Source organism: Larimichthys crocea, chromosome XIII (genome assembly GCF_000972845.2).
Source record: "Larimichthys crocea isolate SSNF chromosome XIII, L_crocea_2.0, whole genome shotgun sequence".
Lineage (NCBI taxonomy): Eukaryota > Metazoa > Chordata > Actinopteri > Sciaenidae > Larimichthys > Larimichthys crocea.
Window position 1 is genome coordinate 7,112,209 of NC_040023.1, and position 12,105 is coordinate 7,124,313.

Genomic DNA, 12,105 nt, shown 5'->3' on the forward strand with positions numbered 1-12,105 from the left:
ATGTAAGATGATGCATTTGCACCGTAATAACCGGCTGCAGGTGCATGCGGCTGATCATATTCATATGACAATATGTTTGATCCGTTTCTAGTGCAGGAGGCTGCAGGATGAAGTTTTTCTTTGTCAGCACAGACAGCAGACAGCCTGCAGACGGCTGCTGCGTTTTGCATAGGAGTAATGACGTTTCCTATCACCCCTCTGCACCGCTGTCACAGCTCTGTTTGCCCCGTGTTGGGTCTTTGTCATGCACATGTGTGCATAGGAACCCGGGATAACTAGACATAAGGGTTATCCGGTGTTAATGTGGCAACCTTGTTGTTGATCCTGATCCCTGACTTCGGTTAAGGAAGCCGTCTCGACTCTACGTTAAAGAATTCATCTAGAAATCCTGTCACGACCCGGTTACTTTAATGAACGTGAACGAACACATTGTTTCTTTAGCCCCATTGGAGTTAACATGGCTCTCCATCCAGACACAGACAACAACACTACTACCAGCCAATCAGATCTCTCCCTGTCTCCGCCGCGGAAATGAACGACCAATCACCCGCCCGAGTGCTCCCAGCGATAACGGCCGGCGGACCAATCAGCTGTCTGTCTGGATGTGCTGGAGGGGGAGCTCGCAGCCAATCAGCTGTCTGTCTGGGCTTCACGGAGAGGCCCGCCTGACCAATCAGCTCCCTGTCTGGCTTGCACCGAGGGGGTGAGCGTCTGCCGAGGCCCAATCAACGGCTCAGTGCTGCCTGCCGGTGCCGGGGAACTGGTGGTGAGGGAGCCGCTGCAGAGCGCGTCAGGACCGGACCGTGAACCCGGAGACGGTACGCACCGAGGCGAAAGGAGACATAAGGTGAGTCCGAGGATGTGCGGAGAGGCCTGGGCTCCGGCGGGAGATGTTTTGAAATGGCAGCGGCGGGATTCATGTCGGTGGCTAGTTGTTGTGTCGTTTTCCTGCCGGTGGATATGCTGATAGACAATGGAGCGGCTTTGCTTTGGCTATTTATTGATGCGGGGCTTTGACATGTTGGCGACCGAACAGCCCCCGTCGCCTCGGACTGTTAATTCACATTTAAAGGTCTTGGGGCTCGCGCGACTGGAACGCTAACGGCTACTTTTTTTAAAAAAAAAAGAACCTCTTAACGGCTGACTTGTGTTTTTATATTTTTATTTATATTTTTATATATATATAAATAACAGTTAACGGTTAGATGTTGTGGTTTCATTGTGATGTCGGAGGGTTTAAAAAAAAAAAAAAAAAAAAAAAAAAAACAACGGCTGTGCGGAATGCCTCCAATCCGTTTCATTGTTTGATCCGGAGTCTCTCTCTCTCTCTCTAGGGGGGTTAAACACAGACCAGGAGAAGAGAGCTCCGAAATACTCGTTTTTTAAATAAAGTGGCGGATTAAAAACGCGTTAGGTTAGGAGAAGGAGGAGGAGAAGAAGGAGGAGGCCGGTGGTGGTGGTGGTGGTGGTGGTGGTGATGGCTCTCAGCAATTAGGAAGAAAAATCCGAAATGCATCAGCCATTTACGTAGAGAGGCTCCATATGCACCTAAATGGCTGCCCTGGCGCCTGACAAGCATAACCAACGTGTTTTTCTTTTTTTTTACTGTAAAAAAAAAAAAAAAAAAAAAAGGGGCCAAGCTGCTTTATCCAAAGGCCCACACGGTGCTGATTGTTTCCTGAGCAGGACGGATTAAACGGAGGTAGATGTCTAAGATGACGTTAGAGACCAAACGAAAAGGGGAGGAGGAGGGGGATCAATATTTAATGTGTGCTGCCTATTATTCTGCAGTATACAGGAGCCTCATTTTCGTGCCTTGTTGACCAGAATTGGCCTCTCCTCCTCCTCCTCCTCCTCTCCTCTTCTTCTTCTTCTTCCTCTCTTCTGCTGCACTGCTCCTTTTTTTTTTTTTAAGATTTACATGAGTCACATGCAGATGGATCCACACATGACTGCTAACACTTGCCTTTGTGATCGTGTGTGTGTGTACAGTGTGTACAGTCTGTGAGATGGAGGAGGAGGTGGTGGTTAAATGAGGTGAGGGAGTAGAGGGAGGACCTTCCTCTCTCTCAAGAAGTATTTACAGGAACATTTTGACAATATTTCATTTATTTCTGGTTGTCATTGCTCGCCATAAAACCCCCTGCTGCAACCCTTCCTTCCTCCTCAGCACAGAGTGTGTCGCTTCCAAACCAGCTGTTTGTTTCTGCTCTCGTCGCCTCGTGCTCACTTCACAAATTTTCACCCGAGTGTGGCAATAACCTAACTCCGACAGCAAAGCAAGGCAAAGCATTTGGTTCTGAGATTTAAAAAAAAAGAAAAGTTGGCAGACCTTGATACACTCCAGCCCCTCCACTCACATAGTGATAGTGGGTCTGTATGAATGAATGGTCCCTGCTGTTGAAGAGTGTGAATGAACTGTAGTATTCTCAATGATGGGAGTCCTTCCTCTTCCTATTTCCAGCTCAGAGTCCCCTGGCAGCCACAGTAGAATACAGATGAAGGCTACCATACTGTTGTGACAGATTTTTTTTTTTAATACAGCATGTATTGTAGTGTAGTTCTCGATGAATATGCATGCAGTGCGATTAGGGATATCTGGCTGGTTGTTATTGGAATAATCCATGTTGTGATTTATCTAGTTCATAGAGGACTTTCGAATTACTTTGTACTCGCTTCTCCTGATACATGAATCTGTCAGTCACCTGTTACCTGTCTGGCAATAATTAAGCTTTATTGAACCACTGTTTCCCAGTTTGGCTGAGTGTGAAACCTCAGCACTTTTTAGCACAGCTGGACGAATAATACATATATTTTGAGGCCAATATTAATAATTAGGGTATTGATAAATCGGCTGATATTCAGTTGTCAACATAAAACAAACATTTAAGAAAGATTCACATTTGTTTATTGTATCATTTCTTTTAGAGATATGCTCAATAGGGCTGCAACTAATGATTATTTTGATCACTGATTAATCTGTTTAGACAATTGATTTCTTTATTTGGTCCATAAAATGTAAAAAAAATAGTGAATCTGTTTCTCAGAGCCCAAGGTAGCATCCTCAAATGTCTTGTTTTTGTCCATTTGTTATTCTTAAAAATGACTCAAAATAATGAATTGATTATAAAAGATAGTCATTTAACAACTAAACAAACAGAGTAATCGTTGCAGGTCTTGAGCTCAAGGAGAGTTGAAACAAACTCGTTGGTGCTGCATAAATATGTACAGGAGAGGAGTTTCAAAACGACCTAAAAAATATGTTGGTATTTTATACCGCAGAAAGTATGCTCATTGAAATCAGCTGATGTTTTGGCCAGACTATTGGACTCTCTGTACCTGAAGCCTGTCTCCCGAACATTAAATATGTATGACTGAATCAACAACAATGACAGTTAAAGATCAGAGAAAAGAACATCCATAGGTATTCAAAAGCTAGATGTGGTTTTATCAGGTATGGTTGGCAGTGGTCTGGCAAGCAACCAACACCACAAGTATTATCACACATTTCTAAATCCAGGCTGTTGTGTAGTACACAACCACCACCGATGGTTGATTATTTAATTCGACTGCTTTAAATGAAAGCGAAAATATTGAATCCCAAGATTTCACCACGCATGACGTAATGGTCCGTAATGGACTGAGGATCACGTCTGAAGCTCTCAAGCAAAAATCTATAAACAGCTTGTGGTTTCAGGTGAAACAAAATCTGACATGGTGGACACATACAGCTGGTCTTAGACTCACCTCCCACCAGATGGAAAACACTTCATCACGCAGAGAAATGTGGCTGAATGATTGATTGATTGATGCCGTCTGGTTGATTGTTCCACGGTTATCCATGGAGCCAACAGACCGGGGATACAGCTTGTGTGTTCTTTCGAGGCGGTGATGGGGAAATCAGTCTGTGATGGACTTAGCCTGCATGCACCGTGCAGAGGTGAATCCAGGCATGAAGCAAATCATTGCATCGAATTTCGTGAGTGCTGGGAGCAAATGTGTATCCGCAAATTTGAGTATTTTATATCCATGTCCCAGAAGTAGATTTGTAAAACGAGTCTTTCTGCTATTTTGTACCGCCGTATGATTAGTGTGTCCTCGTTACTACAGGAAAAACGGTCAAAGTCAGATCACATTAAGACCTCTGTATGCCTAAAAAGTGCTTGTCAACATCTGGAACCACCTTTCCAGGGTCAAAATGTGACAATCGAATAGTCACGCGTGCTCTGGCCAGCTGTGTGAAGGTGTCAACATAGACAAGGTTGAAACTCATCTTTCAGGCTCACACCACTATTTCTGTCACTTTTCATGAATGAATGGCCTCAAAATGGGACCTGTCTGGACGGTGCACTTATGTCCATTTGTAGGATTCATGGGGTTGCGACTACAAGGACACAAAAGAGACCTGGGGGAAGTGGTGGCATGTGTCCAGGAGGAGGCTGTAACGGCAGGTTTTTAACCCTTTTTAGATACGCCAAGATCAGTTCGTGCGACCTAGTTCGATGCTGTTTGGGAAGTTGCGCCCTAAAAAAAAATGTAAACAGAAGTACTCCAGAAGCACGAATCTTGCCAAGCAGAAAAAAATCAAACTTCATAGAGCCAAAATCTCTCCGGCTGGTTTGCTGTTTGATTGTTGTTTCTTAAAAGTAAAAGGTGGTGAACGAAAATGCAACGCATTGAATCAAAGAAATCTTTACGTTTTGAAATGTTGATGAACATCAGTGTTGTCATTCCAAACTCTGTCATGTCGGATGCCTGCCGTGCGTGAATATCGGGAATGTGTATATCTTATCAACTCCTCATCGTTTCCAAAGCATGACTTCCTTGTTTGAAACTGATCCGTACGTCTCGAGTTGTCATCTCGGCCTCAACACCTCAACGTTTACATTCCGAGACGCTACCGTGACCGAACCCTTTCATCAGCGTCACACATTTTGGCTCTATCTTCTAGTCTAGATAAGATAACTTCACAGAGGGCCTTCCCCATCATTACGTCCTTAACACAGCAGCAGGAGCTCCCTGCATTATTGCACTGATCATAGTTCAGTTAAAGTCAGCGACGGTTCCTCGTGAAGGTCTACAATTCAGCCTGAGGCTGGTGGTTGGACTCCAAGGGTAGTGACCTGTTTAAAACAGGTCAACCCCGTTTACGTGCGCATACCAGCCAACTGGATTCTTTGGGTGAGGATATTACATGTTTTCCCAAGACAAGTCAATTGGAAACCTTCCAGTAGGTGTAATCGTAGTACCCTGTCTGTTGCCCCATTTCAGTCAAATAGTTCCACAGGAACTGAACTCAGCAACTATTCCTGCTTGTTTCCACCACGTCTGAGGAAGCGTAAAGATCGGCTGAAGTAGTCGCTGTGCCGTTGTCTACCCTCAGCATCAGTGTATCATGTTCAAACATCTGCTAAAGACTTTGGGCTGGGCTCGCTTGAATTAATTGGGGACTGATCTCACCTTCAAAAGGTCTCCCTTACCTGAGTGGCATGTCGAAGCCTGAAGCTCGACGTTCTCTGACACGCGCATCTCCTCGCGTAAAAAAAACCTGTTCACGGTGGCTGCTTCTTCTTCACCCTTCACCCGCCCAGCTGTATTAAAAAGTATTTAAAAGAAAAACATCTGTATCTTTACACAGACCAGTTGTTTCTCATCGAAGGAGGTCACAGTCGGTAATGCTGTTGACTGTCTGACGTGCTCTCGGTTCAGTATTCCTTAACAAATCTCTTTTTTTTCTTTTCCTCCCAGCAGACATTTTGACTTGTCATAGACAGAGACGCACAGGTGTTGCTAATAACATTAATGATGGCTTCGCTCTAGTCTCTTTAGCTGCTCCATATGTTCACCAGCGAGTCTCTAGCTGTGTCTGTGTCTGTTTGGTGCTGTGCAGGTAGTGTACCGTGGGGTTTTGGAGCGTGTAGCTTATTTTCAGCTGGAGAACAGAATGTGTGGGCAGCACACGACCAGAACAACCAGCTAAAAGAGGTTCAAACACTCCGCCGCGAAGTGATAATTCTCCGTAGGTTTATTGGTTTGTGTGTTTTAAGTCAGCCAACACCGTGGCAATCAGCTAATCCTCCCGGGGTCCACGTCTAACGCACAATACATGATAAATATTAACGCACTCATATACATTCTTATATTTATAGTCGACGCTGTACATGCATTTATGTATGTTGCTAAAAATTCTGAAGAGTTTACTAGTTAAAGAAAATCTATAGGTTCGTCACTACAAGTGACACCTTTCAGACTCGGTGTCGGTCATTCGATCCACCGCTGATATAGAAATATCGATCGGCGAAGCTTTAGTTTCTCCTACTCTTCAAGAATCATGGGGTTTTTTTTCGTCAAAAACAAAAAAAATCACCACGATCGCCTTTCACCGCCCGTATTTCGATGCCGATGGCGAATGGTGTCGTATCGGACCGCATCATAAGGAAATGTATCGTTTCATGAATCTGTCTTTCTTTTTTTCTTTTTCCCCCCATTTATTCACGTCAGTAAGTGTAAGGAAGAAGCAGAACTGTCACATTTCTATGGAACGAAAACCACCAGCCTTGGCATATCCTAAAGCACTGCTGTAATGTAAATGTGTTCCTCCTCGGTCCTGCTAGTGCGGCAGAGCTCTTCTCCCATTACACTGTGAGCGTTTCGCTCAAATCTGACTAAAAATTAGTATGGGAATGTGAACAATCATTTGGGCACCGCTCCGTCGGACTCAGATGTCCAGTTTGGCAAAATAATAATGCCAAGCTCCTGCTCTAACTCTCTCTCTCTCTCTTTCTCTCTTCCTCATTAGCAAAAGGCAGTGAACAAAACATTGTAGCCGCGCTGACAAAACCATTTTCACCAGGTAAAACGTCTCCGGCAGATCAGATGAGCTGATGTTAATTAACGTCGACTCCGAGAGAAACCTGATGAGCGAACAAACCGAAGCTCGTCTGTTGTCTGGTTAAAGTGCTCCCCGCGTCAGTTGTAGCGTTTTGACAAGACAAGTCGGCGTCTGAAGCCGAAATCTGACAGATTATGTTTTTAGCTCGGTCTTTAGTGCCAGTCAACCCCACAACGGGATACGTGCCATTAAGTAACGCGACCCTCGGAATACCAATGAGCAGATAGCACGAGCAGACAACAGATAAACTCAATTTGTAGTTCATCACAGCGTATTATACAATAAGTGCCCTGTTCCAACCTAAACAACACAGTCAGTTCAACAATAGACTGTTTCTCAACAGTAAACGCCTCCTCAGGATCCCAGGAAAAAAAAATAAAGCAGGCCAAAAATACTCAGGATGAGACCTGCAAAAGTGTTTACACAAGTTGGCCTACATAAACGGAGTAGTACTCATTAACGGCTACGCGTATTCAAAAGGGGGCGCGGGAGTTGACCCCCCTCACAGTCCAGTCAGAGCGCTCCAGGGAATGACCACGCTTGCGAGTCCAGTCCAGTTTGCCGGTCGGAGGATGAAGCTGGAGGATAATATACTAGCTGTGTGAAACAAGTCGACCTGCGAACAACCGACTGTTGGTGGACGCACGCCACGAGCTGGAAAAAGTTATTGCTTAATCCAGTGCCGTGAGACACATGGTTTTATTTGGGAGCTCTGTTTACAGAACATGACAGAAATTAAATATAATTTCATTAGTGTATAATCACCTGAAAATCTGGTTTTTCATCCTTTTCCAGAGACCAGCAAACATTGGCTCTAGATGCGGCGTAATGGCTTTTTAACGTCACACTTAGGAAGGGGTAGGGTGAGGCGAGGGGTATTCAATTTATCACAGTCCGCAACTGCAACATTCAGATGCCACTAAATCCTGTTTTTAAAGGTGCCAATCACCGCACAGTCACAGTCCATTTGTGAGGCACTCTCTAACACCGCCGTACAAGCAGTGGGCTGGATTGTTTCTATAGTTACACCGAGCGGCGTGATAGTTCTGAATCAGGACCCATCAGTATTTGGATCACATAGCTTGTGGGAAATAAATTGTGCCAAAGTCAGTCAGTATGTTCTCCTGTTATGTAAATATAGCCATCAGCAGATACCTAATATTTAAAGGACTCGGATAATTGCGGCCAAGAAGAACATGGTGGTTTTAATTTTTTGAAATCTTCAGTTCTTATGTTTTTAATCCACCCTCCGTGATGTGACGAGTCATGTTTTGACATGAGTAATCCGAAGACCTGCCGTGTCACGGCGAAGTTTTCTCATGCAAAGACCTCAAAAAGAGTCTGTATCGCGTTAGAGAGACGAGAGGAATCAGCATAATCAAGAAGTCTTAATTAGAAAAATTCATTTTGGAGTGGGCGTGGGTAATACCTGTAACCGGGCACTAATTGATTTGTGATTAGTAGAGTAAAGCGATAAAGCAAAGGGGAGTGGCGGTCATGGCGAGCTCGCTGTAGTAAAAAACTGAAAGGGGAGTGAGGGGGGGCAAAACGCTGTTTCATTTGTCTCAGAGTGGAGAGAAAAGGGCCCAGCAGTCAGCGGTAGTGCAGCTGTGACTAATCCAGCCCGGTGAATAAGCAGTGTGCAGATCATTGCTGCATTGCTGTGCTGCATTTAGCCAGGTGCCGCACAAGGTCACCCCAGACAACTTTGTCTGAATGCAATCGTCCTAATGCTCACTGTGCACCGAAGGGCACGGTCGGGATCGGGGACGTTCGGGGCGTTTCTGCAGTGCCGATGCCCGACGGGAGTCTGCACAGATCACATCCCGCTGTAACGTGGACGTCTTTATGTGAGGCGAAGAAGTCGGTGTGTTTACACGCAGAGCTGGAAGACGAGGTTTTTTTTGAAAATGCATTCCTCATCCCATGGCGCTTTATTGTACCCATACCTATCTTTAGCACCTCTGTGCTGTTTACATGTACGAGTGATTCATGGAGGCTTTAAACTAGTTTACAGATGTGCTCAGGGCTGGAAGAAATGAAGTGTCAGCAGGAACTGGAAGTTGGAGGTTGTTGTGGCGGCTCTGGTCAGTTCACCAGCAGCTGTGTGTTGGTACAGAGACAGAATTCACATTTCTTACATAGGTCGAGTTAATAATTTGTTAATTTATGCACTTATGAACGGCAAATAACTGAAACTCGCCACAAAGGCAGGTAAATCTCCTCAAGGGCAGAACACCTGCCTCTGGTTTTTATTAAAAGAGTAGAGAAACAAACACAAACATTGTGATTTTATACGTCTGTAGTGTTGTGCATTGTCATCGTGAAACTGTGGTTTTCTCAGACTGTTCTCACATCGTTCAAGTTATGAATGCTGGGAAGTGTTAAAGTGCTATAAGCAAAATAAAGTTAGTCATTCTGATAATCATTTTGTAAAAATGTTCAGTGTGTTTCCATTCATGTTTACAGTGGTCACCGTGCTCATCTTGAACCGAAACCCAACCTCAGCGCTCGTTGTTGACATTGTCCAGTTAAAGGTTTCTGAAGAACTCGCTCCAACCTTGACAAGTCGCTTCAGTATCCCATACGTCGACGTACAGAGCATGTAGTCTGTGTGCACCGGACCGAGGCGGCTTCAGAAAACTACCAAACTAAGAGTCTGTGACGTGACGCTACAGCGATCTGTCATTGTCTTACAAGCTCTTGACATGATCAGATCATGGTTGTATTTATCCACAATTCTAGACTATTAATAATGAACCAATCTGCCGATAGTTTGCTGCTTTACTCACTTTGTCTCTAAGACGTCAGAAAGTAGTGAAAAATGTCCGTCACAGTGTTTCAGAGCTCGAGCTGACATCCAACAATCCAAAAACTCTGATGCCACTATAACAATCTCAGAGACTAGCTGCAGATCCTGGCACTGAAGAAACTCCAACCAGAGACCAAATGACTTGGAGGCCTTGTCATGATTTGGCAGGTGAGCTTCTTTGTCCTGCTTCATCCACCCTTTTTTTATTATGATTTGGGACTCAGATATACATGCCCCATATCTATCATGAGCTCTGACCTGCTGCACTGTTAATATTAGCTCCTAGCTGCTGTTTCACAGCCATATAAAGAGAAAAAAAAAGTGAGGCCGAGGATGTTTTTGCCTCATCCGACTCTCTGCCGCGAGGAGAGTCACGATGGGGCGTAGCTGTGGTGGGATCAGACACCGTCATCCTCCTAATGGAGCGTGCATTAATGCATAAAACAATAAACAGAAGCAGCACGGCCAACGTGTCCCGATATATGCCACCTTTTTTTTTTTTTTTTTAAACTACTCAAATACTCGAGTCAATGTAAGTTGCCGCTGCCGCCTCGGCCCACATTGTTCCGTCCGGTTCGCTTTTTCATTTTTACAGTCACAAATCTGCTGAGATGTGGTTTGTGTGTGTGTGTGTGTGTGCCTAAAAATAGCATCTGTAACATTTGCTCCATATGTTAAAATAACACACACACACACACACACACCAGCGTCTAACAATGATGCATTAGCCTCCTTGAAATACCCAGAATGCAGCGTGATGTGACGGTGAATTTGAGCCCTGCTCTGGCTTTGTGTAATTCAGGGATTAGTGTAACTAATATCACTCCGCTGATGAGTGTTTGCGTGCGTTCGGTGTGTGCTGTTAACATGTCGTGTGTGTGTGTGTGATCCTCTAATTGTACTTGATTGTCTTTGGCACGTTTCTATCTACGCGCCATGTATTGATACTCCTCCTGGCTGCCACATTCAGCCCCATTTTAAGATGTCTGTGCTACCTCTGTGTGCCTCGCTCTGACTAAATGTCTCATGTTCCCGCTGCTTTTCTTTTTTTTTTTTCTTTCTTTCTTTCCTTTCTTCTTTTTTCTCTCGTTTGGCTGGTGAAACAGTGTCTGCCCCACCCTGTGGTCTGAAGTTCTGCACTCAGTCTTTTCTTGTCAAAGTGCCAGCTCTTAAAGGAAGAGATTTTCCTCTTTCTGCTCTGAAAACACCGGGGCTGTTCCTCCTCCTCGTCGTCGTCCTCCTCCTCCTCCTCCTTCTTCACCTCCCACCCTGTCTCTTTCTTTCTCTCTCTCCCTGACTGTCTTACTGTGTGACGTCTTGACCACTAACGGCTACATATTAAGAGATAATTCCATACCCTGAGGTTACAAACCGGCTCAGACTGGCTCGATGCGTTTCGACTGCGCTCCGTTCCCTCGGCAAAAAATAAATAAAAATTTAGAAAAAAAACAAAACAAAAAGAAAAAACAGAGAGAAAATTACGTCCGTGCCTCTTTTTTTTTTTTTTTTTTTAAAGGAACATGAGTCTAATTTGCAGCAGAGTGCCACGGCAACGAGAAACACACGTCTCCCGTTGTCTGACAATAAGCAATAATTAGTTACATATTCCTCTAAATAGCATGTCTGGCTTCACCTCTGAGAGCAAAGTAACACTGTTTACATTTTTATTGTTTTTCAGTTGCTGGCTTTCATAAAGAGACCACTTTATTATCAACACGTCATTTTTTTTAAATGATTTTATTCTATTAAACCACAAACATCCATCGATTCCACAAGTTACCAAACTATTTGACGCTGTACTTAACGGCGTTGTTGTTTATTTAGGTCTAATTGTGCTCTTTTGATCGTTATCGCATCTTAAATTGGGATTATGTTTCTAAAAATTAAACTCCAGGCCGTGTTGGTGGTTGTTTTTTTTACTGCCACGTCCATACTGCCATATACCATACTTATATTTATACTAATAACTCTGTTTACACTGTGCCATATTGCCACACGGATGTCTTTTAGCTTGTATTTATTTTTTAGATTTGTATATTTTTATTTTATATTTCATGTTTATGCCGTTTGGGATATGAGGGAAACGAAATGTCAATACTCTTGTACATATAGCAGCATTGACAATAAAGTTGACTTGAACTTTTAAGCACGGAGGTTGCTTTTAAAGTGAAGCCAAAGCAGAAGTGCCAAAAACTGCAGTTCATCAAACGTCCACTTGAGGCTGGCTCCAGAAGTGAGTCAGTCTCCATAAGTCCCCATGTTCAAATGTCACAACTTCACAGCAGAAATAAACATGTTTACAGCCTGGTACAAAAAAAAGTTTTGGTCTCTGTAGTTGATTTCATCGTTCATGACAATTTCTATAGAACTCACCTGTTCAGATTATATTAAGGCCTAAAGT

At 43.9% G+C, this 12,105-nt stretch overlaps 1 protein-coding gene across 2 annotated transcripts in view; it reads left to right on the forward strand.

Moving 5' to 3' along the window:
- gatad2b (GATA zinc finger domain containing 2B) overlaps nucleotides 1–12,105 on the forward strand; it is a 45,161-nt gene continuing 33,056 nt past the window's right edge. Inside the window, exon 1 of one of the 2 annotated variants that reach the window (XM_010748418.3) lies at nucleotides 1–847. The gene's annotated coding sequence lies outside the window, so the exon portion shown is untranslated. The remainder of the gene's footprint in view (nucleotides 848–12,105) is intronic. The other variant, XM_010748422.3, reaches the window with a different exon arrangement.